This window comes from Chlamydotis macqueenii (assembly GCF_036417535.1).
Source record: "Chlamydotis macqueenii isolate bChlMac1 chromosome 9 unlocalized genomic scaffold, bChlMac1.mat SUPER_9_unloc_2, whole genome shotgun sequence".
Classification (NCBI taxonomy): domain Eukaryota; kingdom Metazoa; phylum Chordata; class Aves; order Otidiformes; family Otididae; genus Chlamydotis; species Chlamydotis macqueenii.
Genome location: NW_028238986.1, coordinates 105,001 through 115,000, shown reverse-complemented (window position 1 = coordinate 115,000; position 10,000 = coordinate 105,001).

Genomic DNA, 10,000 nt, shown 5'->3' with positions numbered 1-10,000 from the left:
GCCGCCGCGCTTCGCGCCTTCAAAACACGCCTCAGCCACCTCGGTGTCGCGTACAGTCTTAACAGCCCTTGGTTGACGCTGCCCTCCGGACGAGTCACGAGCTCGCCCCGTAATACGGACAGATGTGTCCCCGCCTCCGGGGAGCTCCGGGAGGCCCTTGTGTACCCACCGGGGAGGCGCAACAGCGACGCCGACTTTTACCATGACGTAACTGGAGGCAGCGAAACACAGCGACCCCTTCGGCAGTTCCGAGGGGCTGATGGGGACATCAGGTCTACCGCGCCCCCCCACCGCGGCCAGAGGCAAAGACCCGCCGGAGCGGGGTAGACCTGGCCGCCCCAGCGGCCGAACGTTCCGGCAGTGCCACCCGGCGGTCGACGGCCAGAGCAGGCGACGCCGGCCCCGGAAGCGGGTAGACCTGGCAGCCGCCGCCGAGCCCCGGAAGCGGGTAGACCTGGCAGCCGCCGGCCGCCCCGGAAGCGGGTAGACCTGGTGGCCCCGGCGGAGCCGGGTAGACCTGGCAGCCGCCGGCCGCCCCGGAAGAGGGTAGACCTGGCAGCCGCCGCCGAGCCCCGGAAGCGGGTAGACCTGGTGGCCCCGGCGGAGCCGGGTAGACCTGGCAGCCGCCGCCGAGCCCCGGAAGCGGGTAGACCTGGTGGCCCCGGCGGAGCCGGGTAGACCTGGCAGCCACCGCCGAGCCCCGGAAGCGGGTAGACCTGGCAGCCGCCGCCGAGCCCCGGAAGCGGGTAGACCTGGTGGCCCCGGCGGAGCCGGGTAGACCTGGCAGCCGCCGCCGAGCCCCGGAAGCGGGTAGACCTGGCAGCCGCCGCCGAGCCCCGGAAGCGGGTAGACCTGGTGGCCCCGGCGGAGCCGGGTAGACCTGGCAGCCGCCGGCCGCCCCGGAAGCGGGTAGACCTGGCAGCCGCCGGCCGCCCCGGAAGCGGGTAGACCTGGCAGCCGCCGCCGAGCCCCGGAAGCGGGTAGACCTGGCAGCCGCCGCCGAGCCCCGGAAGCGGGTAGACCTGGTGGCCCCGGCGGAGCCGGGTAGACCTGGCAGCCGCCGGCCGCCCCGGAAGCGGGTAGACCTGGCAGCCGCCGCCGAGCCCCGGAAGCGGGTAGACCTGGCAGCCGCCGCCGAGCCCCGGAAGCGGGTAGACCTGGTGGCCCCGGCGGAGCCGGGTAGACCTGGCAGCCGCCGGCCGCCCCGGAAGCGGGTAGACCTGGCAGCCGCCGCCGAGCCCCGGAAGCGGGTAGACCTGGCAGCCGCCGCCGAGCCCCGGAAGCGGGTAGACCTGGTGGCCCCGGCGGAGCCGGGTAGACCTGGCAGCCGCCGGCCGCCCCGGAAGCGGGTAGACCTGGCAGCCGCCGCCGAGCCCCGGAAGCGGGTAGACCTGGCAGCCGCCGCCGAGCCCCGGAAGCGGGTAGACCTGGTGGCCCCGGCGGAGCCGGGTAGACCTGGCAGCCGCCGGCCGCCCCGGAAGCGGGTAGACCTGGCAGCCGCCGCCGAGCCCCGGAAGCGGGTAGACCTGGCAGCCGCCGCCGAGCCCCGGAAGCGGGTCCGTCCAGGAGCAGCCCTGCCGGGAGATTCGGGGAGCGGGGTCGCCGCCCGGCCGGGGGTGCGGAGGCCTGGGGGTTGGGGGGGGTGGGTGGGGGGGTGGGGGGCGGGGGCCAGGGGCGCAGGCGGCGGCAAAGAAAAGGAAAAGAAATAAAATAGAGGGGGGGGGGGGGGGGGAGAAGGAAATAAACGTGGTTAAAAAAAAAAAAACAAAAACCAAAAAACAGGAAAGGCGGAAAGTCGGTCAAGAAATCGCTCGAGCAACGGTAATAATAAACGGAACGGGGTGCGGGCAGGGTGTCGCGTGTCCTTCTGTACGGGGAAGCGTCCGGGACCGGGGCGGTGTCATGGTTTTGTTTAGTAGGGGGGGGGGGGGGCCTAAGGTGGCAGCTTCTGTAGGAAACTGCTAGAAGTCGCTCCCCTTTGTTCAGGGGACTTGTCCAGGCCTAGGGCGGACCCACTGCTGGCCAAGGCCGAGCCGATTGGTAGCAGAATGTCCCGTGATAACGCCTCTGCGATAACGTATTTAAGAATGGGAAAACAGGAAAAAAAAAAAGAGAGAGAAGAGAAGATGTGAAGAAGCTGAGCAGGGGCAGAGGCGCAGAGGGGGAGGCGCAGGCCTCATGGGCCTTGCAGGCCTCACCCTCTGGCCTCTCGCCAGGCAGCCGACTGGGCCCGACTCAGTCCAGCCCGGCTGCAAGAAGTGGAGAGGAGATGAGAAGTGAATGAGATGTAAAAAGGATCCTGAGAGGCATCTGCCAGCCTGTTGTGAGGAACGGCTGCAGACGCCAAGGTCAGTTCAGAAGGAGGGGGAGGAGTAATGCGGCTCCTGGCCAAGATTCCCCTGCAGCCTGTGGTGACGACCATGGTGGAGCAGGTTGTCCCCCTGCAGCCCATGGAGGCCCACGGAGGAGCAGAGATCCACTTGGAGCCCGTGAAGGACCCCGTACCGGGGGAGGTGGATGCCTGAAGGCAGCTGTGGCCCGTGGAGGGCCCGCTGGGACAGCTGTTCTGGAGGGACTGCACCCCGTGGAAGAGGTCACCCACGCCGGAGCAGTTCCACAAAGGACTGTGGCCCGTGGGAGGGACCCCACGCTGGAGCAGGGGAGGAATGTGAGGAGTTCTTCCCCCGACCATGAAGAAGCGGCGTAAAACAACGCGTGATGAACTGACCGCGACCCCCATTCCCTTCCCCCCCCCACCCCCCCGTGCCGCTCGGGAGGGGAAGGTAGTAGAGATAATGTTAAGCTTGGGAAGAGGGAGGGGTGGGGGGAGGTTATCTTGTTTTCGGTCTCATTCTCCTGCTGTTTGTAGTAATAAATGAATAGTTTTCCCCAAGTTGAGTCTGTTTTGCCCGTGACGGTAACTTTAAGGATTTCTCCCTGTCCTTATCTCAAACCTCGAGCCGTTCTTCCTTATGTTTTCTCTCCCTGTTCTCTCGGAAGGTGGGGGGAGTGAGAGAGAGACTGCGTAGTCTGGTCCGATCGGGGCTGAACTACGACAGGCGGGCAGGCTGTTTGCGCGGGGCTGGGGCGGGGGAAGGGTGGCTGGGCCTAGCGCGACTATCCCTGTCGGCTTCCTCTGCATTTCTATTAACCAGGTAACCGTCGCGACGGCCAGTTCCCTCGCTAGTTAACCGCATCGGTGAAACAAGGAAGCCCAACAACACAAAACAAAAAAAAAGGCAGAGGAACCACGCAGCCCCGCAAAACCGAACCAAAAAAAAAACGGGGGCCACCAAATAAACCCCAAACCGCGAGACACGGGCACGCGCGCCCACAAAAGTAAAAAGGTAGGTGGGCGCGCGGGCGTGCGCCCGGCCCTGCACCCCCCACGCCCTGCCTCGTGACCCCCAACCCCCGCCCGCCCGCCCCCGTCCCTCCTGCAGTCCCGACGCCTTTAACCTCCAAAACGCCGCGACAGGGACCCACACCCCCCCACCACCCCGACGCCTCCCCCCCCCCCCCCCCCCACCCCGCCACCGGGGTGGCCAGGTCTACCCCGGGACAGGGAGGCCAGGTCTGCCCCGCCCGCAGGGAGGCCAGGTCTGCCCCGGGACAGGGAGGCCAGGTCTGCCCCGCCCGCAGGGAGGCCAGGTCTGCCCCGGGACAGGGAGGCCAGGTCTGCCCCGCCCGCAGGGAGGCCAGGTCTGCCCCGGGACAGGGAGGCCAGGTCTGCCCCGCCCGCCGGGAGGCCAGGTCTGCCCCGGGACAGGGAGGCCAGGTCTGCCCCGCCCGCAGGGAGGCCAGGTCTGCCCCGGGACAGGGAGGCCAGGTCTGCCCCGCCCGCAGGGAGGCCAGGTCTGCCCCGGGACAGGGAGGCCAGGTCTGCCCCGCCCGCAGGGAGGCCAGGTCTGCCCCGGGACAGGGAGGCCAGGTCTGCCCCGCCCGCAGGGAGGCCAGGTCTGCCCCGGGACAGGGAGGCCAGGTCTGCCCCGCCCGCAGGGAGGCCAGGTCTGCCCCGGGACAGGGAGGCCAGGTCTGCCCCGGGACAGGGAGGCCAGGTCTGCCCCGCCCGCAGGGAGGCCAGGTCTGCCCCGGGACAGGGAGGCCAGGTCTGCCCCGCCCGCAGGGAGGCCAGGTCTGCCGTGCCGGCAGGGAGGCCAGGTCTGCCCCGCCCGCAGGGAGGCCAGGTCTGCCCCGGGACAGGGAGGCCAGGTCTGCCCCGCCCGCAGGGAGGCCAGGTCTGCCCCGGGACAGGGAGGCCAGGTCTGCCCCGCCCGCAGGGAGGCCAGGTCTGCCCCGGGACAGGGAGGCCAGGTCTGCCCCGGGACAGGGAGGCCAGGTCTGCCCCGCCCGCAGGGAGGCCAGGTCTGCCCCGGGACAGGGAGGCCAGGTCTGCCCCGGGACAGGGAGGCCAGGTCTGCCCCGCCCGCAGGGAGGCCAGGTCTGCCCCGGGACAGGGAGGCCAGGTCTGCCCCGCCCGCAGGGAGGCCAGGTCTGCCCCGGGACAGGGAGGCCAGGTCTGCCCCGCCCGCAGGGAGGCCAGGTCTGCCCCGGGACAGGGAGGCCAGGTCTGCCCCGGGACAGGGAGGCCAGGTCTGCCCCGCCCGCAGGGAGGCCAGGTCTGCCCCGGGACAGGGAGGCCAGGTCTGCCCCGGGACAGGGAGGCCAGGTCTGCCCCGCCCGCAGGGAGGCCAGGTCTGCCCCGGGACAGGGAGGCCAGGTCTGCCCCGGGACAGGGAGGCCAGGTCTGCCCCGCCCGCAGGGAGGCCAGGTCTGCCCCGGGACAGGGAGGCCAGGTCTGCCCCGCCCGCAGGGAGGCCAGGTCTGCCGTGCCGGCAGGGAGGCCAGGTCTGCCCCGCCCGCAGGGAGGCCAGGTCTGCCCCGCCCACAGGGAGGCCAGGTCTGCCCCGGGACAGGGAGGCCAGGTCTGCCCCGGGACAGGGAGGCCAGGTCTGCCCCGCCGCCAGGGAGGCCAGGTCTGCCCTGCCCGCAAGGAGGCCAGGTCTACCCCGGGACAGGGAGGCCAGGTCTGCCCCGCCCGCAGGGAGGCCAGGTCTGCCCCGCCGCCAGGGAGGCGACGTCTACCCCGGGACAGGGAGGCCAGGTCTGCCCCGCCGCCAGGGAGGCCAGGTCTAACCCGGGACAGGGAGGCCAGGTCTGCCCCGCCCGCAGGGAGGCCAGGTCTGCCCCGGGACAGGGAGGCCAGGTCTGCCCCGCCGGCAGGGAGGCCAGGTCTGCCCCGGGACAGGGAGGCCAGGTCTGCCCCGCCCGCCGGGAGGCCAGGTCTGCCCCGCCCGCAGGGAGGCCAGGTCTACCCCGGGACAGGGAGGCCAGGTCTGCCCTGCCCGCAGGGAGGCCAGGTCTACCCCGGGACAGGGAGGCCAGGTCTGCCCCGCCCGCAGGGCGGCCAGGTCTGCCCTGCCGCCAGGGAGGCCAGGTCTGCCCCGCCCGCAGGGTGGCCAGGTCTGCCCTGCCGCCAGGGAGGCCAGGTCTGCCCCGCCCGCAGGGAGGCCAGGTCTGCCCCGCCGCCAGGGAGGCGACGTCTACCCCGGGACAGGGAGGCCAGGTCTGCCCCGCCGCCAGGGAGGCCAGGTCTAACCCGGGACAGGGAGGCCAGGTCTGCCCCGCCGCCAGGCAGGCCAGGTCTACCCCGGGACAGGGAGGCCAGGTCTGCCCCGCCGACAGGGAGGCCAGGTCTGCCCCGCCCGCAGGGAGGCCAGGCCTACCCCGCCGGCAGGGAGGCCAGGTCTGCCCCGCCCGCAGGGAGGCCAGGTCTGCCCCGCCGGCAGGGAGGCCAGGTCTGCCCCGGGACAGGGAGGCCAGGTCTGCCCCGCCCGCAGGGAGGCCAGGTCTGCCCCGGGACAGGGAGGCCAGGTCTGCCCCGCCCGCAGGGAGGCCAGGTCTGCCCCGGGACAGGGAGGGCAGGTCTGCCCCGCCCGCCGGGAGGCCAGGTCTGCCCCGCCCGCAGGGAGGCCAGGTCTGCCCCGGGACAGGGAGGCCAGGTCTGCCCCGCCCGCAGGGAGGCCAGGTCTGCCCCGGGACAGGGAGGCCAGGTCTGCCCCGCCGGCAGGGAGGCCAGGTCTGCCCCGGGACAGGGAGGCCAGGTCTGCCCCGCCCGCCGGGAGGCCAGGTCTGCCCCGGGACAGGGAGGCCAGGTCTGCCCCGCCCGCAGGGAGGCCAGGTCTGCCCCGGGACAGGGAGGCCAGGTCTGCCCCGCCCGCAGGGAGGCCAGGTCTGCCGTGCCGGCAGGGAGGCCAGGTCTGCCCCGCCCGCAGGGAGGCCAGGTCTGCAACGGGACAGGGAGGCCAGGTCTGCCCCGCCCGCCGGGAGGCCAGGTCTGCCCCGCCCGCAGGGAGGCCAGGTCTACCCCGGGACAGGGAGGCCAGGTCTGCCCCGCCCGCAGGGAGGCCAGGTCTGCCCCGGGACAGGGAGGCCAGGTCTGCCCCGCCCGCAGGGAGGCCAGGTCTGCCCCGGGACAGGGAGGCCAGGTCTGCCCCGCCCGCAGGGAGGCCAGGTCTGCCCCGGGACAGGGAGGCCAGGTCTGCCCCGGGACAGGGAGGCCAGGTCTGCCCCGCCCGCAGGGAGGCCAGGTCTGCCCCGGGACAGGGAGGCCAGGTCTGCCCCGGGACAGGGAGGCCAGGTCTGCCCCGCCCGCAGGGAGGCCAGGTCTGCCCCGGGACAGGGAGGCCAGGTCTGCCCCGCCCGCAGGGAGGCCAGGTCTGCCCCGGGACAGGGAGGCCAGGTCTGCCCCGCCCGCAGGGAGGCCAGGTCTGCCCCGGGACAGGGAGGCCAGGTCTGCCCCGGGACAGGGAGGCCAGGTCTGCCCCGCCCGCAGGGAGGCCAGGTCTGCCCCGGGACAGGGAGGCCAGGTCTGCCCCGGGACAGGGAGGCCAGGTCTGCCCCGCCCGCAGGGAGGCCAGGTCTGCCCCGGGACAGGGAGGCCAGGTCTGCCCCGGGACAGGGAGGCCAGGTCTGCCCCGCCCGCAGGGAGGCCAGGTCTGCCCCGGGACAGGGAGGCCAGGTCTGCCCCGCCCGCAGGGAGGCCAGGTCTGCCGTGCCGGCAGGGAGGCCAGGTCTGCCCCGCCCGCAGGGAGGCCAGGTCTGCCCCGCCCACAGGGAGGCCAGGTCTGCCCCGGGACAGGGAGGCCAGGTCTGCCCCGGGACAGGGAGGCCAGGTCTGCCCCGCCGCCAGGGAGGCCAGGTCTGCCCTGCCCGCAAGGAGGCCAGGTCTACCCCGGGACAGGGAGGCCAGGTCTGCCCCGCCCGCAGGGAGGCCAGGTCTGCCCCGCCGCCAGGGAGGCGACGTCTACCCCGGGACAGGGAGGCCAGGTCTGCCCCGCCGCCAGGGAGGCCAGGTCTAACCCGGGACAGGGAGGCCAGGTCTGCCCCGCCCGCAGGGAGGCCAGGTCTGCCCCGGGACAGGGAGGCCAGGTCTGCCCCGCCGGCAGGGAGGCCAGGTCTGCCCCGGGACAGGGAGGCCAGGTCTGCCCCGCCCGCCGGGAGGCCAGGTCTGCCCCGCCCGCAGGGAGGCCAGGTCTACCCCGGGACAGGGAGGCCAGGTCTGCCCTGCCCGCAGGGAGGCCAGGTCTACCCCGGGACAGGGAGGCCAGGTCTGCCCCGCCCGCAGGGCGGCCAGGTCTGCCCTGCCGCCAGGGAGGCCAGGTCTGCCCCGCCCGCAGGGTGGCCAGGTCTGCCCTGCCGCCAGGGAGGCCAGGTCTGCCCCGCCCGCAGGGAGGCCAGGTCTGCCCCGCCGCCAGGGAGGCGACGTCTACCCCGGGACAGGGAGGCCAGGTCTGCCCCGCCGCCAGGGAGGCCAGGTCTAACCCGGGACAGGGAGGCCAGGTCTGCCCCGCCGCCAGGCAGGCCAGGTCTACCCCGGGACAGGGAGGCCAGGTCTGCCCCGCCGACAGGGAGGCCAGGTCTGCCCCGCCCGCAGGGAGGCCAGGCCTACCCCGCCGGCAGGGAGGCCAGGTCTGCCCCGCCCGCAGGGAGGCCAGGTCTGCCCCGCCGGCAGGGAGGCCAGGTCTGCCCCGGGACAGGGAGGCCAGGTCTGCCCCGCCCGCAGGGAGGCCAGGTCTGCCCCGGGACAGGGAGGCCAGGTCTGCCCCGCCCGCAGGGAGGCCAGGTCTGCCCCGGGACAGGGAGGGCAGGTCTGCCCCGCCCGCCGGGAGGCCAGGTCTGCCCCGCCCGCAGGGAGGCCAGGTCTGCCCCGGGACAGGGAGGCCAGGTCTGCCCCGCCCGCAGGGAGGCCAGGTCTGCCCCGGGACAGGGAGGCCAGGTCTGCCCCGCCGGCAGGGAGGCCAGGTCTGCCCCGGGACAGGGAGGCCAGGTCTGCCCCGCCCGCCGGGAGGCCAGGTCTGCCCCGGGACAGGGAGGCCAGGTCTGCCCCGCCCGCAGGGAGGCCAGGTCTGCCCCGGGACAGGGAGGCCAGGTCTGCCCCGCCCGCAGGGAGGCCAGGTCTGCCGTGCCGGCAGGGAGGCCAGGTCTGCCCCGCCCGCAGGGAGGCCAGGTCTGCCCCGGGACAGGGAGGCCAGGTCTGCCCCGCCCGCCGGGAGGCCAGGTCTGCCCCGCCCGCAGGGAGGCCAGGTCTACCCCGGGACAGGGAGGCCAGGTCTGCCCCGCCCGCAGGGAGGCCAGGTCTGCCCCGGGACAGGGAGGCCAGGTCTGCCCCGCCGGCAGGGAGGCCAGGTCTGCCCCGGGACAGGGAGGCCAGGTCTGCCCCGCCCGCCGGGAGGCCAGGTCTGCCCCGCCCGCAGGGAGGCCAGGTCTACCCCGGGACAGGGAGGCCAGGTCTGCCCTGCCCGCAGGGAGGCCAGGTCTACCCCGGGACAGGGAGGCCAGGTCTGCCCCGCCCGCAGGGCGGCCAGGTCTGCCCTGCCGCCAGGGAGGCCAGGTCTGCCCCGCCCGCAGGGTGGCCAGGTCTGCCCTGCCGCCAGGGAGGCCAGGTCTGCCCCGCCCGCAGGGTGGCCAGGTCTGCCCTGCCGCCAGGGAGGCCAGGTCTGCCCCGCCCGCAGGGAGGCCAGGTCTGCCCCGCCGCCAGGGAGGCGACGTCTACCCCGGGACAGGGAGGCCAGGTCTGCCCCGCCGCCAGGGAGGCCAGGTCTAACCCGGGACAGGGAGGCCAGGTCTGCCCCGCCGCCAGGCAGGCCAGGTCTACCCCGGGACAGGGAGGCCAGGTCTGCCCCGCCGACAGGGAGGCCAGGTCTGCCCCGCCCGCAGGGAGGCCAGGCCTACCCCGCCGGCAGGGAGGCCAGGTCTGCCCCGCCCGCAGGGAGGCCAGGTCTGCCCCGCCGGCAGGGAGGCCAGGTCTGCCCCGGGACAGGGAGGCCAGGTCTGCCCCGCCCGCAGGGAGGCCAGGTCTGCCCCGGGACAGGGAGGCCAGGTCTGCCCCGCCCGCAGGGAGGCCAGGTCTGCCCCGGGACAGGGAGGGCAGGTCTGCCCCGCCCGCCGGGAGGCCAGGTCTGCCCCGCCCGCAGGGAGGCCAGGTCTGCCCCGGGACAGGGAGGCCAGGTCTGCCCCGCCCGCAGGGAGGCCAGGTCTGCCCCGGGACAGGGAGGCCAGGTCTGCCCCGCCGGCAGGGAGGCCAGGTCTGCCCCGGGACAGGGAGGCCAGGTCTGCCCCGCCCGCCGGGAGGCCAGGTCTGCCCCGGGACAGGGAGGCCAGGTCTGCCCCGCCCGCAGGGAGGCCAGGTCTGCCCCGGGACAGGGAGGCCAGGTCTGCCCCGCCCGCAGGGAGGCCAGGTCTGCCGTGCCGGCAGGGAGGCCAGGTCTGCCCCGCCCGCAGGGAGGCCAGGTCTGCCCCGGGACAGGGAGGCCAGGTCTGCCCCGCCCGCCGGGAGGCCAGGTCTGCCCCGCCCGCAGGGAGGCCAGGTCTACCCCGGGACAGGGAGGCCAGGTCTGCCCCGCCCGCAGGGAGGCCAGGTCTGCCCCGGGACAGGGAGGCCAGGTCTGCCCCGCCCGCAGGGAGGCCAGGTCTGCCCCGGGACAGGGAGGCCAGGTCT